At 40.1% G+C, this 17,992-nt stretch overlaps 1 long non-coding RNA gene across 1 annotated transcript in view; it reads left to right on the plus strand.

Moving 5' to 3' along the window:
• LOC110257055 overlaps nucleotides 467–17,992 on the plus strand; it is a 47,858-nt gene continuing 30,332 nt past the window's right edge. Inside the window, exon 1 of the long non-coding RNA XR_002339228.1 lies at nucleotides 467–595. This is a non-coding gene — a long non-coding RNA (uncharacterized LOC110257055). The remainder of the gene's footprint in view (nucleotides 596–17,992) is intronic.

Here is a 17,992-nt window from a genome sequence, read left to right on the forward strand (position 1 = left end):
GCCAGCTGCCTTCGCTGCTGTTTTGAAATAACTGGGAGCTGGAGCTCCAGGCAGTTGTGCTGACCTTTCATACTGTTGCACAAAATAACTTTCTAAATCAATCATGTTACTAAGTGTCCCTCTAGATGTAATGACCTGAAATCCAAGACAATGGAACTGCTGGTGTGGTGCAAGCTGCTGGCGTAGTGAGAAATGGCTTCCTTGTTTAATCTGTCAAACTTCCAACAACTCATCTAGTCTCTAAGCAAAGTTGCAGCCAAATCTCTGTATTGAAGAATTCGATTATAATCGATTGGAAATACTTTCTTAGGAGCCAGTTGACTAAAGAAAAAGTCCTGAAAGATTTTGTCCTTCTAACTTTTTATTACATAAATTTTAAATGTGAGGAAAAGTTCAAAAAAATGACGCAATGAACATTTGTACATCCTCCACTTAGATATAACAATTCACAGCATTTTTGCCCTGTGTATTCGTTTGCTAGGGTTGCCATAATGAAGTATCACTACAGCAGCCGACAACAAAAGTGGCTCAAACAACAGAAATTGATTCTTTCACAATTCTGGAAATTGGAAGAACAAGACCAAGGTGTGAACAGGTACGATTTCTTCCAAGGCTTCCCTACTTGCCTTGTAGGTGAGCATCTTCCCCTGCATCTTTACATTGTCTTCCTCTGTATTCTCAGTATCCTAATTTCTTCTTAAGGACCCCGGTCAGACTGGCTTAGGGTCCACCCTAAGAGCCTTGGTTTAACTTAATCATCCTTTAAAGGCCCTATTTCCAAATATAGTCACACTCTGAGGTACTGGGGTAAGAACTGCAGCATATGAATGGGGGGGCAACAATTCAGCCTATAATGCCATGTTTACTTTTTTTTTTTCCTTCTTTCTCTCATATATAAACATATAGATGTATTGATTTGATGATGTATTTGAAATTACAGGTGTCATGACATCTCACTCCTGTATAAGTCACCTTGTGTCTCTTGAGAATAAGGATGTTTTCTTACATAACCTTAATGAAATCATCACATTTAAGAAATTTAAAATATTCTGTGTATTTAATCCATATTCAAATTTTCCCAATTGTACAAATAATTTTAATGAATTTTTATTTTCCTGAATAATCCAGTAAGGCTCATACTTGAATTTGGTTGTTACATATTTTTAGTCTTTCATTGTCTCCACTCTTCTACCCCATCACGTCTTCTGTCTTTTTTTTTTCTTTCTCAATAGTGTTGATTTTTTTTTTCTTTTCTGGCCTCCCCATGGCATATGGAGTTCCTGGGCCAGAGGGATCGGATAGATCCAAGCCACAGTTGCCACCTATGCTGCAACTGTAGCAATGCTGGATCCTTTAACCCATTGTGCAGAGCTGGGGATTGAACCCACGTCCTGGTGCTGCAAAGACGCCGCTAATCCCAGTGTGCCACAGCAGGAACTCCAGCACTGACTTTTTTAAAAACACTAGACAGGTTATATTTTGAATGTTTCACATTTTTAGTTATGATTAATTATTTCCTTAATATCATTTAACTTACTCCTCTCCATACTGTATTTATATAAATTAGAAATTAGATGTTCTGGTTAGACTATAAAACTGACAATATTTTTCATATTAAGGGGTGGAGTTTATTTCTCTTCCCCTTGACTCTGGGCTCGGCCATAAGACTTGCCATGGCCAATGGGACATTAGCAAACGTGACACAAGCACAGGCTTTGCACCAAGGCTTGCTCATCTTTGCTGTTCTTGGGGGCTCTTGACAGGGCCAGCCTGATGGCACATTTGGTCACATCTCCACCCCTCAGGCTGACATCAGGTGTGAAGCCATCTTCAGAGTTCCCCTTGTGGCTCAGCAGTAACGAACCCAACTAATATCCATGAGGACTTGGGTTTGATCCTTGGCCCTGCTCAGTGGGTTAAGGATTCACCGTTGCTGTGAGCTGTGATGTAGGTTGTAGATGCGGCTCGGATCTGGCGTTGCTATGGCTGTGGTGTAGGATGGCACCTGCAGCTCTGATTTGACCCCTAGCCTGGGAACCTCCATAAGTTGTGTGTGTACAACCCTAACCAAAAAAAAAAGAGTGATGCCATCTTCAACCATCCAGCTGGCTCAGACCAGAGAAATCATCTCTCTGACCCATGGAATAATATGAAATAATAAATGATTATTGGTCTAAACCACTAAATGTTGGGGTGCTCTCTCCTGCAGCAAAAACAATTGATGCAAATATAGAGGCTTGATTAAATTCAGGTTAAATGCTTTGGCAGGAATACTTCATAGATGATGCTGGGTACTTCTATCACATCAGAAAGCTCATAAAATCAGTAGATGGTTGACTTTTGAACGTGGTTAAATGTCAATTAAGGAAGGCAGATACCTTTTTATATCATTCCTCAAGTTAGTATCTCACCGGGATTAATAGAAATTTTTTTGTTGAAGTGTAGATGATTCACAATGTTGTATTAGTTTGTGTTGTACAGCAAAGTGAGTCACACTCATATATATATTTCATAGTCGTTTCCATGATGGTTTACTATAGTGTATTGGATATAACTCTCTATGTCACACAGTAGGACCATATTGTTTACCTATTTAATATATAGTAGTTTATATCTGATAATCCCAAACTCTAATTTTTCCCTCCCCCCACATTTCCCTTTTGGTAACCGTAAGTTTGGTTTTAAAATATTTGAGTCTGTGTCTGTTTTATGAATAAGTACTTTTGCATAATTTTAAAAATTAGATTCCTTGTATTTGTGATCTAATGATATTTGTCTTTCTCTGTCCGACTTCCTTCACTTTGTGTGATCATTTCTAGGTCCATCCATGTTGCTGTAAATCTTCCCATTTTTGATTGAATTATTCATATTTTCATTATTGAGTTGTATGTGCTGTTTGTATATTTTGGAAATTAAGCACTTGTCAAGCACTGTTTGCAAGTGTTTTCTCTCAATCTGTATGTTTTCTTTTTGTTTTGGTTATAATTTCCTTTGCTGTGCCAAAGCTTGTAAGTTTGATTAGGTCCCATTTGTTTTTATTGCTTTTATTTCTATTGCCTTAGGAGAACAACCTAAGAACAACTTGCTACAATTTATATCAGAGAATGTTTTGCTTATGTTCTCCTTTAGGAATTCTATGGTATCAAGTCATATATTTAAGTCTTTAAGCCATTTTGAGTTTGTTTTTGTGTGTCATGTAAGGGAGGGTTCTAACTTCATTGATTTACATGTGACTGTTCAGCTTTCCCAACACCTCTTACTAAAGAGACTGTCTTTTCTCCATTGTATATTCTTACTTCCTTTGTTGGAGATGAATTGACTATAGGTATGTGGGTTTATTTCTGGGCTCTCTATTCTTTTCCATTGTTCCGTATGTCTGTTTTTGTGACAATATCACACTGTTTTCTTTACTATAGTTTTGTAGTATAGTCTGAAATCTGGAAGGGTTTTGTGTCTAGCTTTGTTCTTTTTCCTCAGGATTGCTGTGGCAATTCTGAATCTTTTATGATTCCATATACGCTTTAGGATTATTTGCTCTAGTTCTATGAAAAATGTCATGGGTAATTTGATAAGGATTGCATTAAATCTGTAGATTGCTTTGTTAGTGTGGTCATTTTAACAGTATTAATTATTCCAATCTAATAGGATGGGTCTCTTTCCCTTTCTTTGAATCATCTTCAGTTTCCTTTATTAACACTTTATAGTTCTCAGCATATGTCTTTACCTCCTTGGTCAGATTTAGTCCTAAGTAATTTTTTTGGATGTGATTTTTAAAAGGGATTTTTTAAATTTTCCCCTTCTGATATTTCATTATTAGTGTAAAGAAATACAACTGATTTCTGTATGTTAATCCTGTATCTTGCTACCTTGCTGAATTCCTTTATCAGTTCTAATAATAGAGTATGGAGTCTTTAGGATTTTCTATATATAGTATCATGTCATATATATATAACAACAATTTCACCTCTTCCCTTCCAATTTGGATAACTTTTATTTCTATTTCTTGTCTGATTGTTGTGGCTGTCGCTTCCACTATTATGTTGAGTAGAAGTGGTGAGAGTGGCATCCTTGTCTTGTTCTCTATTCTTGCAGGAAGGCTTTCAGCCTTTTTTTTTTTTTTTTTGTCATTTTGGGACCATACTTGCAGCATATGGAAGTTCCCAAGCTAGGGGTCTAATCAGAACTGCAGCTGCTGGCCTATACCACAGCCATAGCAACATCATATCCGAGCTGCATCTGTGACCTACACTGCAGCTTGAGACAAAATTGGATCTTTAAGCCACTGAGCAAGGCCAGGGATTGAACCCACATCCTTATGGATACCAGTTGGATTCTTAACCCACTGAGCCGCAATGGGAACTCCCAGAAAGGCTTTCAACTTTTCACTGTATATTGGCTGTGGGCTTGTCATAAATGGCTTTAATTTAATTTAATTTAATTCAATTTTTTTGGCTTTTGAGGCCTGCACCCACAGCATATGGAGGTTCCTAGGCTAAGGGTTTAATCAGAGCTGCAGCTGCCAGCCTATGCCACAGCCACAGCAATGCCAGATCCAAGCCATGTCTGCGACCTACACCACAGCTCATGGCAATGCCAGATCCTTAACCCACTGAGTGAAGCCAGGGATCGAATCCATATCCTCATGGTTCCTAGTCAGATTCGTTTCCACTGTGCCACAATGGGAACTCCATAAATGGCTTTTATTATGTTGAGATATAGTCCCTCCTTACCCACTTTGGTAAGAGTTTCTGTCATGAATGGATGGCGAATTTTATCAAATGCTTTTTCTTCATCTACTGAGATAATCATATTTTTGTTGTTGTCGTTGATGTGATGTATCACATTGATTGATTCACATATGTTGAATCACCCTTGTGACACTAGGATGAATCCAACTTGGTCATGGTGTAAGTTCTTTTTTTTAATGTTGTTTGACTTGCTTTGCTAATATTTTGTTGAGAATTTCTGCATCTATGTTCATTAAAAACATTGGCCCGTAATTTTCTTTTTTGATAGTGTCTTTGTCTATCAGGGTGATAGTGGCTCCTTAGAATGACATTGGGAATGACTGCTCCTCTTCAGTCTTTTGGAAGAGTTTGAGACGGATCAAAATAAATTCTTCCTTGTATGTTTGGTATATTTCCCCAGTGAAGCCATCTGGTCCTGAACTTGTTTGTGGGGAGTTTTTTAAGTTACAGATTCTATTACATTCTCTTCAAATTATCTATTTCTTCTTGATTCAGTTTTGGTGGACTCTGTGTTTCTAAAAATATGTCCATTTCTTCTAGATTGTCCAATTCGTTGGCATATAATTGCTCATAGTGTTCCCTTATGTTTTTTGTTTTTCCGTAGTATTGGTTGTTATTTCTCCTCTTTCATTTCTTAGTTTGTGTTCTCTCTCTTTTCTTTTGGTAAGAATGTCCAGAGGTCTGCCAGTTTTGTTTACCCTTTCAAAGAAACATCTCTTGGTTTTACCGATTTTTCTTTTTCTTTTCTTTTTTTTTAAATCTGTTTTATTGATTTCTTCTCTGATCTTTATAATTTCCTTCCTTCTGTTGACCTTAGGTTTTGTTTGTTCTTCTCGTTCTAATTCTTTTAAATAGTAGGTTAGATTGTTTATTTGAAATTTTTCTTATTAAGAAAGGCCTGTTCACTATGAACTTCCCTCTAAAGACTGTTTTTGCTGCATATCATAGATTTTGTATGGTTGTGTTTTTATTGTCATTTGTCTCGAAGAATTTTTTAATTTCCTCTTTGATTTCCTCATTGATGCATTCATTTTTTAGTAGTATGTTGTTTAATCTCCATGTAATCTTTTTTTTCCTCATTTTTTTCTGTTTAATTTCTAGTGTCATGCCGTCATATTCAGAAAACATGCTTAAAGTAATTTTTATCCTCTTAAATTTGTTGAGACTTATTTCGTGCCCTAGTATGTGATCAGTCCTAGATAATGTTGGATATATGCACTTGAAAAGAATATATATTCTGGGTTTGTTTTTTTTTTGGATGTAGTGTCTTGAAAGTATCAATTAAGTCTGTTTTGTTGTGTCATTTAGGGTCTCTGTTGCCTTATTGATTTTCTGTTTGGAAGAGCTTTCAATTGATGTCAGTAGGGGTGTTAAAAGTCTCCTACAACTATTGTATTTCTTTTCTCTTCTTTTTTTTTTTTTTTTTTTTTTTGTCTTTTTGCAATTTCTTGGGCTGCTCCCACAGCATATGGCAGTTCTTGGGCTAGGGGTCTAATCAGAGCTGTAGCCGCCAGCCTACATCAGAGCCACAGAAATGTGGGATCTGAGCCGAATCTGCCACCTGCACCACAGCTCATGGCAATGCCTGATCCTTAACGCACTGAGCAAGGCCAGGGATCAAACCTACAACCTCATGGGTCCTAGTCAGATTCGTTAACCACTGTGCCACAACAGGAACTCCCTACTATTGTATTTCCATACATTTCTCCCTTTATCTCTGCAGTATTTGTTTTAGGTATTTAGGTGTTCCTATATTGGATGTGTATATGCTAACAAGTGTAATATCATTTTCTTGCATTGATCTTTTTATCATTTTATAGTGTCCTTTTTTATCTTTCTTTATAGACTTTGTTTTAAAATCTATTTTGTTTGATATATTTCCACTCCCACTTTATTGTCATTTTGGTTTTCATGAAATATATTTTTCCATCCCCCACTTTTAATCTATGTATTCCCTTTGCCCTAAAGTGAGTCTCTTGCAAGCAGCATATTGTAAGCTCTTGTTTTATTATCTATTCTGCCACTCTATGTCTTTTGGTTGGAGCATTTAGTCCATTGACATTTAAGGTATTTATTGATAGATACACATTTATTTTTGTTTTAAACCTTGTTTTCCAGTTGATTTTGTATTTCTTCCTTAGGGTTAAGCAATTAAGGCAACTGGCATCATAATTTAATATTTCCTTTCTTTTTGTTTTTCCTTTTGCGGTTTAATGGCTTTCTTTTGTATTTTGCTTGTGTTCTCTTCTTTTTGATTTTTGTGAATTTATTGTATGTTTTTGATTTGTGGTTACTCTGTTTTTCAAGTATGTTAACCTGTTACTATATCTACTTGCTTTAGATTGGTAGTCATATGGGCTCAAACACATTTTTTTTTAAATCTATATTTCTTACTTCCCTTCCCCACATTTTATGATTTTTTTTTTCTTTTGGCTGTACCTTCAGCATACCGAAGTTCCTGGGCCAGGAACTGAACCCATGCCACAGCATCAACCCAAGCCACAGTGTCAACCCAAGCCACAGCAGTGGCAATGCTGGATCCTTAACCCACAGAGCCACAGGAAACTCCCACACATTTTATGATTTTGATGTCCTCTTTTACATGTTTATGCTTATCCCTTTGCTGTTCATTGTAGTTATCATTGCTTTCACAAGAATTTTTTTTTTTTTAATCTGTGTACTGGCTTATTTAAGTGATTTACTTTTCAATTGTAATTTTCTCTTTCCTATAGATTCTTGTTTCTTTTCTGTTTAGAGAAGACCTTTCAATGATTCTTTTAGGGTGGCTTTAGTATTGCTGTATTCTTTTAGTTTTTGTTTATCTGAGAAATTCTTTATCTTTCCTTCTATTCTAAAAGATAATCTTGCTGGGTACAGCATCCTAGATTGCAAACTTTTCCCTTTCAGGACTTTGAATATGTCTTGCCACTCCCTTCTGGTCTAGCAATGTTTCTGTGGAAAAAACAGCTGGTAGCCTTGTTGTTTCCTTATAACTAACATTTTATTTTTCTCTTGCTGCCTTTAGAATCCTCTCTTTAACGTTTGCCATTTTAATTATAATATGTCTTGGTGTAGGTCTATTTGGGTTCATTTTGTTCAGGACCCTCTGTTCTTCCTCTACTTGCATGTCTGTTTCCTTCTTTAGATTTGGGGAAATTTCAGCAATAATTTCTTCAAATACATTTTCCATCCCCCTTTGTTTCTTTTTTTTTTGTTGTTGTTGTTGTTGTTGCTATTTCTTGGGCCACTCCCGAGGCATATGGAGGTTCCCAGGCTAGGGGTCGAATCGGAGCTGTAGCCACCGGCCTACGCCTGAGCCACAGCAACGTGGGATCCGAGCCGTGTCTGCAACCTACACCACAGCTCACGGCAACGCCGGATCGTTAACCCACTGAGCAAGGGCAGGGACCGAACCCGCGACCTCATGGTTCCTAGTCGGATTCGTTAACCACTGCGCCACGATGGGAACTCCCCCCCTTTGTTTCTTTTCTTTCTAGGGTCCCTTGTTATGCATAGATTGACACACTTTATATTATCCCATGAGTTTCGTATACTGCTTTCTTTCTTTTTTAGTTTATCTTTCTGTCTGCTTTTCTGCTTGGGTGATTTCCATTTTTCTATCTTCCAGATCACTTATTCATTCTTCTGCATTATTCTTTAGCTCAGCTTCATCTCAGCAAATGAGTTTTCTAATTTTATTATTGTTATTATTATTTCTAATTTTATTATTATCATTGTCCTTTAGGCATATGGTGTGGCATACGGAGGTTCGAAGGCTGGAGTTCTAATCAGAGCTGTGGCTGCCAGCCTGCACCACAGCCACAGCAATGCCAGATCCAAGTTGCATTGTGACCTACACCACAGCTCATGGCAATGCCAGATCCTTAACCCACTGAGTGAGGCCAGGAATTGAACCTGTGTCCTCATGGATGATAGTCAGATTCATTTCTGCTGAGCCACAATGGGAACTCCGAGTTTTCTAATTTTAATTGGTTCCTCTTTACAGTTTCATTACTTTTTACAGTAATCTGTACTTCTGTTGATAGTCTTTAATTCTTTTAGTATTTTTTATTACCTCCTTTTGAACTCAGTATCTGGTAGACTGGAGGGGTCTGTTTCATTGTCTGTTCTTTCAGAGGAATTCTCTTGATCTTTTGGTTGGGAGTGATTCCTCTGCTTTTTCATTTTACAGTTTTTGCTTATCTGAGAATTCTTTTTATCTCTCCTTCTATTATAAATGTTAATCTTCCTGGGTAAAGTATCCTAGATTGCAAGTTTTTCCCTTTCAGGACTTAGAATATATCTTGCCACTCCCTTCTGGTCTGCAGTGTTTCTGTAGAAAAATCAGCTGATATTTTTCTGACTTTATGAATTTAGGGGAAGCAGTTCCACTGTGACCTTGAAAAGCTTTTTTTTTTATGGGTGCATCCCTGTGTAGGCTTGTGAGTCTAGTATTTTTAGTGCGAGGATGCTTTTAGTATGAATTCCTGCCATGTCTTTCCTCAGTGTGTGCTCTGGTCATTATCCCTTTGATACAGGGTGTGATTGGTATTGTGGTGACTAGAGCCTGCACTAGATGTTGAGCAGGGCTTCCTCTTTTCTCTGTGGTTGTTACAGCCCTATCTAGGGCAGAGTCAGTTCCCAAGTTGTTGGAATAGGAGCTCCCACATCCAGTTCTGAGTTGTGGTGTGAGATTGGCAGGACTACAGCACTTCTGCAGGGAAAGGAGCCACTGAGTATTCTTCTGCAGGAGCTGTCCACCAGGAGGTGCACTCTGTGGCATCACCTTTCACCCATTGTGTGGGTTCACAAAGTATACTGCTGTTGGCACTGCACCAGTCCCACCTCAACCATGGAAATGCAGGTAATCAGCCCTGGTGTCCCTTAGGCACTATACTCACAAAGCCACCAGTGCAGATTCATTGGCACAGATCTGCTTAAGTCAGCCACTGTGGACCAGCATCGTGTACCTGGACCCACTGTGGGAACTACAGAATCAGCCTGCACCCTGGCCCTGTCTCCACATGTATGTGTTGTCAAAGCCCACAGTGACTAACACTGGCCCCACCCCAGCCACAGGAGCATCAGTAATCCACTCAGATGTCCTGTAGGCACTGAGCTTACAAAGCTCTGGGTACATGGTCATCAGGAGTTGACTCTGATTTCAGCCCCACCTCCTGCGTGTGGGCAACCCACCAACATTTGAGCACTCCCAGAGTTCAAAGAGGTGGAGTTGTGCCCTTGTGAGCACACCAAGAGTGGCTGCTGTGGTGGGGCCCCACACCCCACTTTGCGCACATTAACAATGGGGCTTCTATGGCAAACTCAGACTCAGTCCTGCATACACCCATAGTTTCAGTTTGGACCATCCTCCAACCCCTTCAGGCTGTCTCTACACAGCCAACCCCACTTCTCTCCCCAGGTCTATCCACTAAAGCCTGAGTTTTAGCACCTAGCCCCCACATGCACCAGCAGATGTGCATCTCAGGCTGGGGAGTACAGCAAGGTGGCCAGGACCCTCTATGCTGGTCTCTCTCTGTGCTGCCTGCTGCAAACCAGCTGCTGCACTCTCCTCAGAGCCTCTGAAACTCCCTTTCTGTCATGGCTATTCTTCCAGCTACTGAAAGGTGTTCCCAGGGTGAGGAAACCTTTCCTCTTTCACAAGGGTGCAGGTCCCATCTTGATTCCTTTTTCTTTCTTTCTTTTTTCCTTTTCTCCTGCCTCCTGCCCCATGTGGTGGTTTTTCTTGCAATTTTTGTTGTATGAGATCATCTGCCAGTGTTCAGTAGATATTCTGTAAGAATTGTTCCACATGTAGATGTGCTTTTGATGTATCTGTGTGAGGAGGGGAGCTCTACTTCCTTATTCTGCCATCTTGAGCTCCACGTCTTCCCCTGAAGTTTAGTATCAGGTCACCCTTCAGTCATCAGGATTTGTAGGGCACGAATGGTGACAAGTGGTGATGTTCCTCCCCCATGTTCAGATTAGCCAATGCTCAAGGATAGTACCAGCATTTGTCTCAGTGAGGAAATTATCTCACCAGTTTATAGCTATGTGTGGAATGTTTCTAAAGTAGTGCTGATGAGCACATTTCTAAGGATCTTGCTCCACCTCATTTTGGAGCTATACAGATACCCTTCTATTAGACAGAATCTTGCAAATATCTTCCTCAAGAGAACCAAGTGGGTAACTATTCCATTCTTGCATATTTAAAATAAGCAAGTAGTTATCTAATACAAGCTTCCACTCAGAACATCCAGAATGGCAAAAAAATTTTACCAAATTATGGTACTGTTTTGCTCAGAAGCTAGAATTGAGTAAGAAAAATTAAAGAAAAAAAAAAGAGGAAAAAGGAAAGCATTTTCATTGATCATTTCCAGTGCTCTGGACCCCTTATTGGAAAATTTCCCCATTACTACAGTAGGGGGGCAACACTAAATGATCCAACATTTTGAATTCCTATCAAACTCCAACCATTTTTTTTTTAATATTTGAATAGACCCTGCCATGGAGTAAAAGAAAATTTGTTGGACAAATAGCTGACCCCAACTATTTCTTTAAGCAAGTATATGTAATAATAACTTAAAAGACTAGAAAAAAATGTATAATTATTTCTTCATATGATCTCTTTTCTTCCTCCTCCGATTATCTTTATATGAATTCATGTACTTTCATTTTATCTTTGCTCTGTTATATTTATTTATTTATTTTTAATATTGAGTATATGCCTTGTTATGGCTCAGCAAGTTAAGAACCTGACTAGTATCCATGAGGTTATGGGTTCGATCCCTGGTCTCACTCAGGGGTTAAGGATCCAGCGTTGCCATGACCTGTGATGTAGGTCACAGATGCAACTTGGATCTGGCATTGATGTGGCTGTGATGTAGGCTAGCAGCTTTAGCTCCAATTAGACCCCTAGCCTGGGAACTTTCATATGCCACAGTGCAGCCCTAAAAAGAAAAAAAAAAAAAAAAAAAAAGAGTGTATCCTACTTGTATAATTAGAAGCAAAATAGTAAAGTTAATAAGAACATTTAGAAGTTTAAAAAAGTATGGTGTCCTTATAAACTTTTTTCTATGTGTTCTATGTAAAATGTTAAAACTATATTGAATTTTAAATTCATGCAACCACTGTGGAAAACAGTATGGATATTCCTGAGAAAACTAAAAATAGATTACCATTTGATCTAGCAATCCCACTCCTGGGCATCTATCCAGAGAAAACCATGACTTGAAAATATACATGTACTCCAATGTTCATTGCAGCACTATATGCAATAGCCAAGACATGGAAACAACCTAAATGTCCATTGACAGAGGAGTGGATAAAGAAGTGTGGTACATGGAGTTCCTATTGTGGTGCAGTGGTTAACAAATCTGACTAGGAACCATGAGGTTGTGGGTTCGATCCCTGGCCTTGCTCAGTGGGTTAAGGATCTGGTGTTGCTGTGAGCTGTGGTGTAGGTTGCAGATGTGGCTTGGATCCCGCGTTGCTGTGGCTCTGGCACAGAAGCGGCCCTAGAAAAAAGGCAAAAAGACAAAAAAAAAAAAAAAGATGTAGTATATATACACAATGGAATATTACTCAGCCATTAAAAGGAAAGAAATAATGGCATTTGGAGCAACATGGATGGACCTAGAAATTATCATGCTAAGTGAAGTCAGTCAGATGGTGAGACACCAACATCAAATGCTGTCACTTACATGTGGAATCTAAAAAAAGGACACATGGGAGTTCCCATCATGGCTCAGTGGTAAATGAATCCAACTAGGAACCATGAGGTTGCGGGTTCGATCCCTGCCCTTGCTCAGTGGGTTAAGGATCTGGCGTTGCTGTGAGCTGTGGTGTAGGTTGCAGACACAGCTTGGATCCTGCATTGCTGTGGCTCTGGTATAGGCTGGCAGCTACAGCTCTGATTAGACCCCTAGCCTGGGAACCTCCATATGCCGCAGGAGGGGCCCAAGAAATGGCAAAAAGACAAAAAAAATAAATAAATAAAAATTTTAAAAAATTTTAAAAGGACACATGGAGTTTCTGTTGTGGCTCAGTGGTTAATGAATCTGACTAGGAACCATGAGGTTGCACGTTCGATCCCTGGCCTCGCTCAGTGGGTTAAGGATCTGGTGTTGCTGTGAGCTGTGGTGTAGGCTGCAGATGTGACTTGGATCCCGCATTGCTGTGGCTCTGGTGTAGGCTGGCAGCTACAGCTCCGATTAGACCCCTAGCCTGGAAATCTCCATATGCCGCAGGTTCGGCCCTAAAAAAGGCAAAAAAATAAAAAAATTAAATTAAAAAAAGGGGAGTTCCCGTCGTGGCGCAGTGGTTAACGAATCCGACTAGGAACCATGAGGTTGTGGGTTCGATCCCTGCCCTTGCTCAGTGGGTTAATGATCCAGCGTTGCCGTGAGCTGTGGTGTAGGTTTCAGACGCGGCTCGGATCCCGCGTTGCTGCGGCTATGGCGTAGGCCGGCAGCTACAGCTCCGATTAGACCCCTAGCCTGGGAGCCCCCGATGTGCTGCGGGAGCGGCCCAAGAAATGGCAAAAAGACAAAAAAAAAAACTTCCAAAATGTGCACAAAAGTAGAAAATATCATAAATCCTCATGAGTACATCACAGAAGTTTACTGTCCATAATTAATCGTTGACACTAATTTCCTCTATTTTCTCTCTCAACTTTTTAAACCAAATTCTAGACATCATGTTATTTTGGGCTTTAATACTGTAGCATGAATCTTAAAAAAAGGAAGGGCACATTTTCTTACCTAACTATTGCATGACCACACATATTAAAATGAGCAATAATTCCTAATGCCAACTAATACCCAGGCCATAATCAAATTTAATCTATTTGCTAAAAAACATTAAAAATTGGTTTAGAGAATTCCTGTTGTGGCTCAATGAGTTAAGGACCAACGTTGTCTCTGTGAAAATGCAGTTTTGATCCCACTCGGTGGGTTAAGAATCCCACATTGCCATGAGCTGTGCTGTATTTCACACACACTGCTCAGATCCAATGTTACCGTGGCTGTGGTGTGGGCCTGCAGCTGCAGCTCAAATTCCACCCTAACCTAGGAACTTCCATATGCCATGGGTGTGGTCATGAAAAGAAAAAAAAAAAAAAAACTGGTTTGTACATATCAATATCCAAACAAGGTCCATTCATTATACTTGGCTGTTTATAATCTTATCTCTGTCTTAACTCTTAATCTGGAATGGTCTCTTCTCACTTCTATTTGTTCTGGGCCATTGACATAGAACAAACCTGGTCAAATGTCCTAAAGAAGGGCCCACATTGTGATTGAATACATGTTTTAAAAATAAAAGGCATTACATTTGTGATTATATAACATTAGCTTTCCTAAACATCTCTAAAACATGCGACCACCATCAGTGAGAGCTATGAGCAAAAATCCATGGTGGGATTCTTTGGGAAAAGATTGATTTAATGGGCAGAATACTAAATGGATATAATACATTTCATTCCCCTTTCTAAACAATTGTTGTGTATGATGAGTAAGAAATTAAGTTTACAGAGTATTCGGCTTTTTGAAGAACATTTGAAATGGTGCCTTAAAGAATGGAACTAAGAAAAATATTCCCCACTGTGTGCCTTGTAAATGAATACCACTGTGTGAATTGTAAATTGACTCCAGGGAAGTCGGCAAAGAATAAAAACAGTCTTTGAAATGTGAGACTATGGATGCTTTGACTCTATTTCCATTTATTTGATGTGTTTGGATTACCAGACACATCAAATAAGTGGAATAAATAAAATACAGGATACCAGAATAAAACACAGATACCTAGCTAAAATTTAAATCTCAGATAAAGAATAAATTTTTAGCATAAGTATATCCCACACAATATTTGGGATATACTTATACTATTTATTGTTTTTCTAAATTCATATTTAACTCAGCATTCTATACTGTTATTTGCTAAATATGACAACCTGTAGACAAACTCTCTACTACAATGGGGTGGGGAAGACCCAAAAAAGAGCTCTAAAACTGGAGAAGATTATCATATAGGACACTGTTACCCTCTTGACCCCACTTCTGAAATGTGGGAACAGCTACAACTCTCTTATAATCTCCACTGATTGCTCAGGAAGCATGGTTTCTTATTTTTGCACATAAACTCCTTCAGCTGAGATTTTAGGCAGGACCTGCTGAAGTAGACTACAATGTGATATTCTTCTCTCTGAGAAATAAGTCACACAAGCCAGAATTACAAGAGATTCTGGAATGAAAATGGAGTCTTAGATTCCTCTACAAGTTCCTCAAAATCCTGTCTGCAAACACCAGAGATACAATAATACTGAACATGTTACAAAATATAAGACAAGAGACAAGAAAATTAGAGGAGTAGAGGAATTATGTCCAAAGATCCTGGCTTAAAAATTCCCGTCTATGATGGACTATAAAACTGAGCTCTGAACTTCTTGACAATCAAGGCAAAGAAGAAAGCCACTGCATTACAGAAATTTTCTGGCTAGGCTACCAATACAAAGTTTCTTAATTCATGTAGAAACAAATGGTTTTGCCAACCCTTAGTTCTGACAGAAATTTGTACTGGAGATCAAGCATATTAAAGCTATATAAGAATGGTATAGTGGAGTTCCCGTCGTGGCGCTGTGGTTAACAAATCCGACTAGGAACCATGAGGTTGCGGGTTCGGTCCCTGCCCTTGCTCAGTGGGTTAACGATCCGGCGTTGCCGTGAGCTGTGGTGTAGGTTGCAGACTGAGCTGTGGTGTAGGTTGCAGACGCGGCTCGGATCCTCCGTTGCTGTGGCTCTGGCGTAGGCTGGTGGCTACAGCTCCGATTCGACCCCTAGCCTGGGAACCTCCATATGCCGCGGGAGCGGCCCAAGAAATAGCAACAACAACAACAAAAAAGACAAAAAAGACAAAAAAAAAAAAAAAAAAAAAAAAAAAGAATGGTATAGTATCAACTCCTTCTTTAAAGTAAAACAGATAAAACCCTTGCATAGAAATTTTAGAACCTTCACTGTCTGTGGATGTTGTAATTTGATAATGACAGTTTTATATAGTTTATGTCCTTTATGCCCTTAAATATGCTAAGGTTTTGCATTGTGTTTCTTCCAAACACGCTCTCCCTGGAGTAGGGTAAAATGTCTCAGGCCTGTCTACACTCCAGGTCCCCACTCTAGGCCTTTCTTCCTCTTTGACCCCTTTTAACAGAGGCATGCCTCAGTTTTGTCTTTGACCTCTCATTTGGCCAATTGATTTGGACTTGGACCTCCAAGTTTTTAATTTGGCTACTGTTACCAAACTGAACTTGGATCCACTCATCTGCCACACAGCAAAGCCAATTTACTGACACCAAGATGCGGTGAAGGAAAGCACAGCATTAATGGCAGGGCCCAGCAAGAAGTATGAGCAGCTCGTGCTCTGAAGACCCAAACTCCCTGATGGCTTTCAGGGAAGGGTTTCTAAAGGCAGCATTTGGAGTGACGGCTGCAGGGTGCACGACTTTCTTCTAATTAGTTGGTGGTAAGGTAATGGGGTGGTGTTTCAACAATTTCAGGCATCAACCTTCTGGTCTTAACCAGCCTGGGGGCTAACGTGTTTCTGGCCCACATGCATGCACATACATGGTCTGGGTTTCTGCAGAATAGTTCAAAGATACACATCAGATTGTTTTGTAGAGCCCTTGAAGAGAAACTAGGACTCCGTTTTGTCACTGATCTCTTGCTTCTTGACTGCTTTTCCTTTGTTTAAGCATTTCCTCATTTGCCCAATTAGTGACTGCTTGAATCTGCTCTTAGGAACTCTGGGAAGGCCTGGGAGAAAACCTTTTCTACAAAAGAGGAACAGGAGATACAGAGGCTTTTGTACCTGGAAGGGCCCCACAGGGTCCTGCTTAATTTCAATCCCCTTTTCCTGATACTCCTCAATCCTGTGGGGAACAGAAGAGGGACAAGAAAGAGAATCAAGTTTTTTTGTTTTGGTTTTTTTTTTTTTGGTCTTTTTGCCTTTTCTTGAGCCGCTCCCCAGGGCATACGGAGGTTCCCAGGCTAGGGGTTGAATTGGAGCTGTAGCCACTGGCCTACGCCAGAGCCTCAGCAATGTGGGATCCGAGCCGCGTATGTGACCTACACCACAACTCACAGCAATGCTCGGATCCTTAACCCACTGAGCAAGGGCAGGGATCTAACCCACAACCTCATGGATTCATTAACCACTGCGCCACAACGGGAACTCCAAGAATAAAGTTTTAGTAGAGAGGTTAATCATAGCGGGACCTTGGTTTTTAGGGCGACTCAGCTTCACTGTCTTGGACTCTATTTTCACTGCCCCCTTCCTTGTTTCTCCACACATCAGCAGCACAAGAAAATGGTCCATCTTTCTGGCCCCTTGGACTGCTGTGCTCTGGTTATATATGGGCAAGGGTGATGGGTTGATTAACAGCCCAACTCTTCCTGCCTCCCTATAGCCATGCCCTGTGGTAGTGCCCTCCCACCCCACCTCCAAGCTCAGTCATGTGACTTTCTTTGGCCTAAGGGCCAAGAGCTAACTTGACAAGGCAGAGGCTTGAAAAGCTGTGTGTGTTTCTGCTTCCCCTCTTAAACAATTAGACCCTCTCGACCTGGACCACCAGCTTGAGAACATGCCTGAGTCAGCCCTACTGTAGGAAGGTGAGTGACAGGTACAAGAGAACAATTGTAGGCTGAGGCCATTCTAGACCAGCCAGCCCTTTAGCTAACTTTAACCATGTAGGACCTTGTGGGACCTACTTGTGTGTCCAGGTAGGACCTCCCAGGTAAAAAAGCCCCTCTTTGTCCCCCATTTCTTGTTTATAGGAAAAAGGCTTCAGCCTCCTAGACTTGCCCAGAGTTCCAAAGAGCAGATTCAAACAGTTAGTAATTAGGGAAGTGAGAAAATGCAGAAACAAAGGAAAAGCAATCAAGAAACAATAGTGCAGCAATAAAGCAGAGTCCTGGTTCCTCCTCAAGGGGTATCCATAACAATATGTCTTTGGACTTCCCACTGTGGCTCAGTGGTAACCCCACTAGTATCCATGAGGATGCAGGTTTGATCCCTGGCCCTGCTCAGTGGGTTAAGATTCCAGTTTTGCCATGAGCTGCCACGCAGGTTTCAGATGCAGCTGGAATCCTGTATTGCTGTGACTGTGGTGTAGGCTGGCAGCTGCAGCTCTGATTCGACTGGTACCCTGGGAACTTCCATATGCCATGAGTGCATCCCTAAAAAGATACACA

Source organism: Sus scrofa, chromosome 15 (genome assembly GCF_000003025.6).
Source record: "Sus scrofa isolate TJ Tabasco breed Duroc chromosome 15, Sscrofa11.1, whole genome shotgun sequence".
Lineage (NCBI taxonomy): Eukaryota > Metazoa > Chordata > Mammalia > Artiodactyla > Suidae > Sus > Sus scrofa.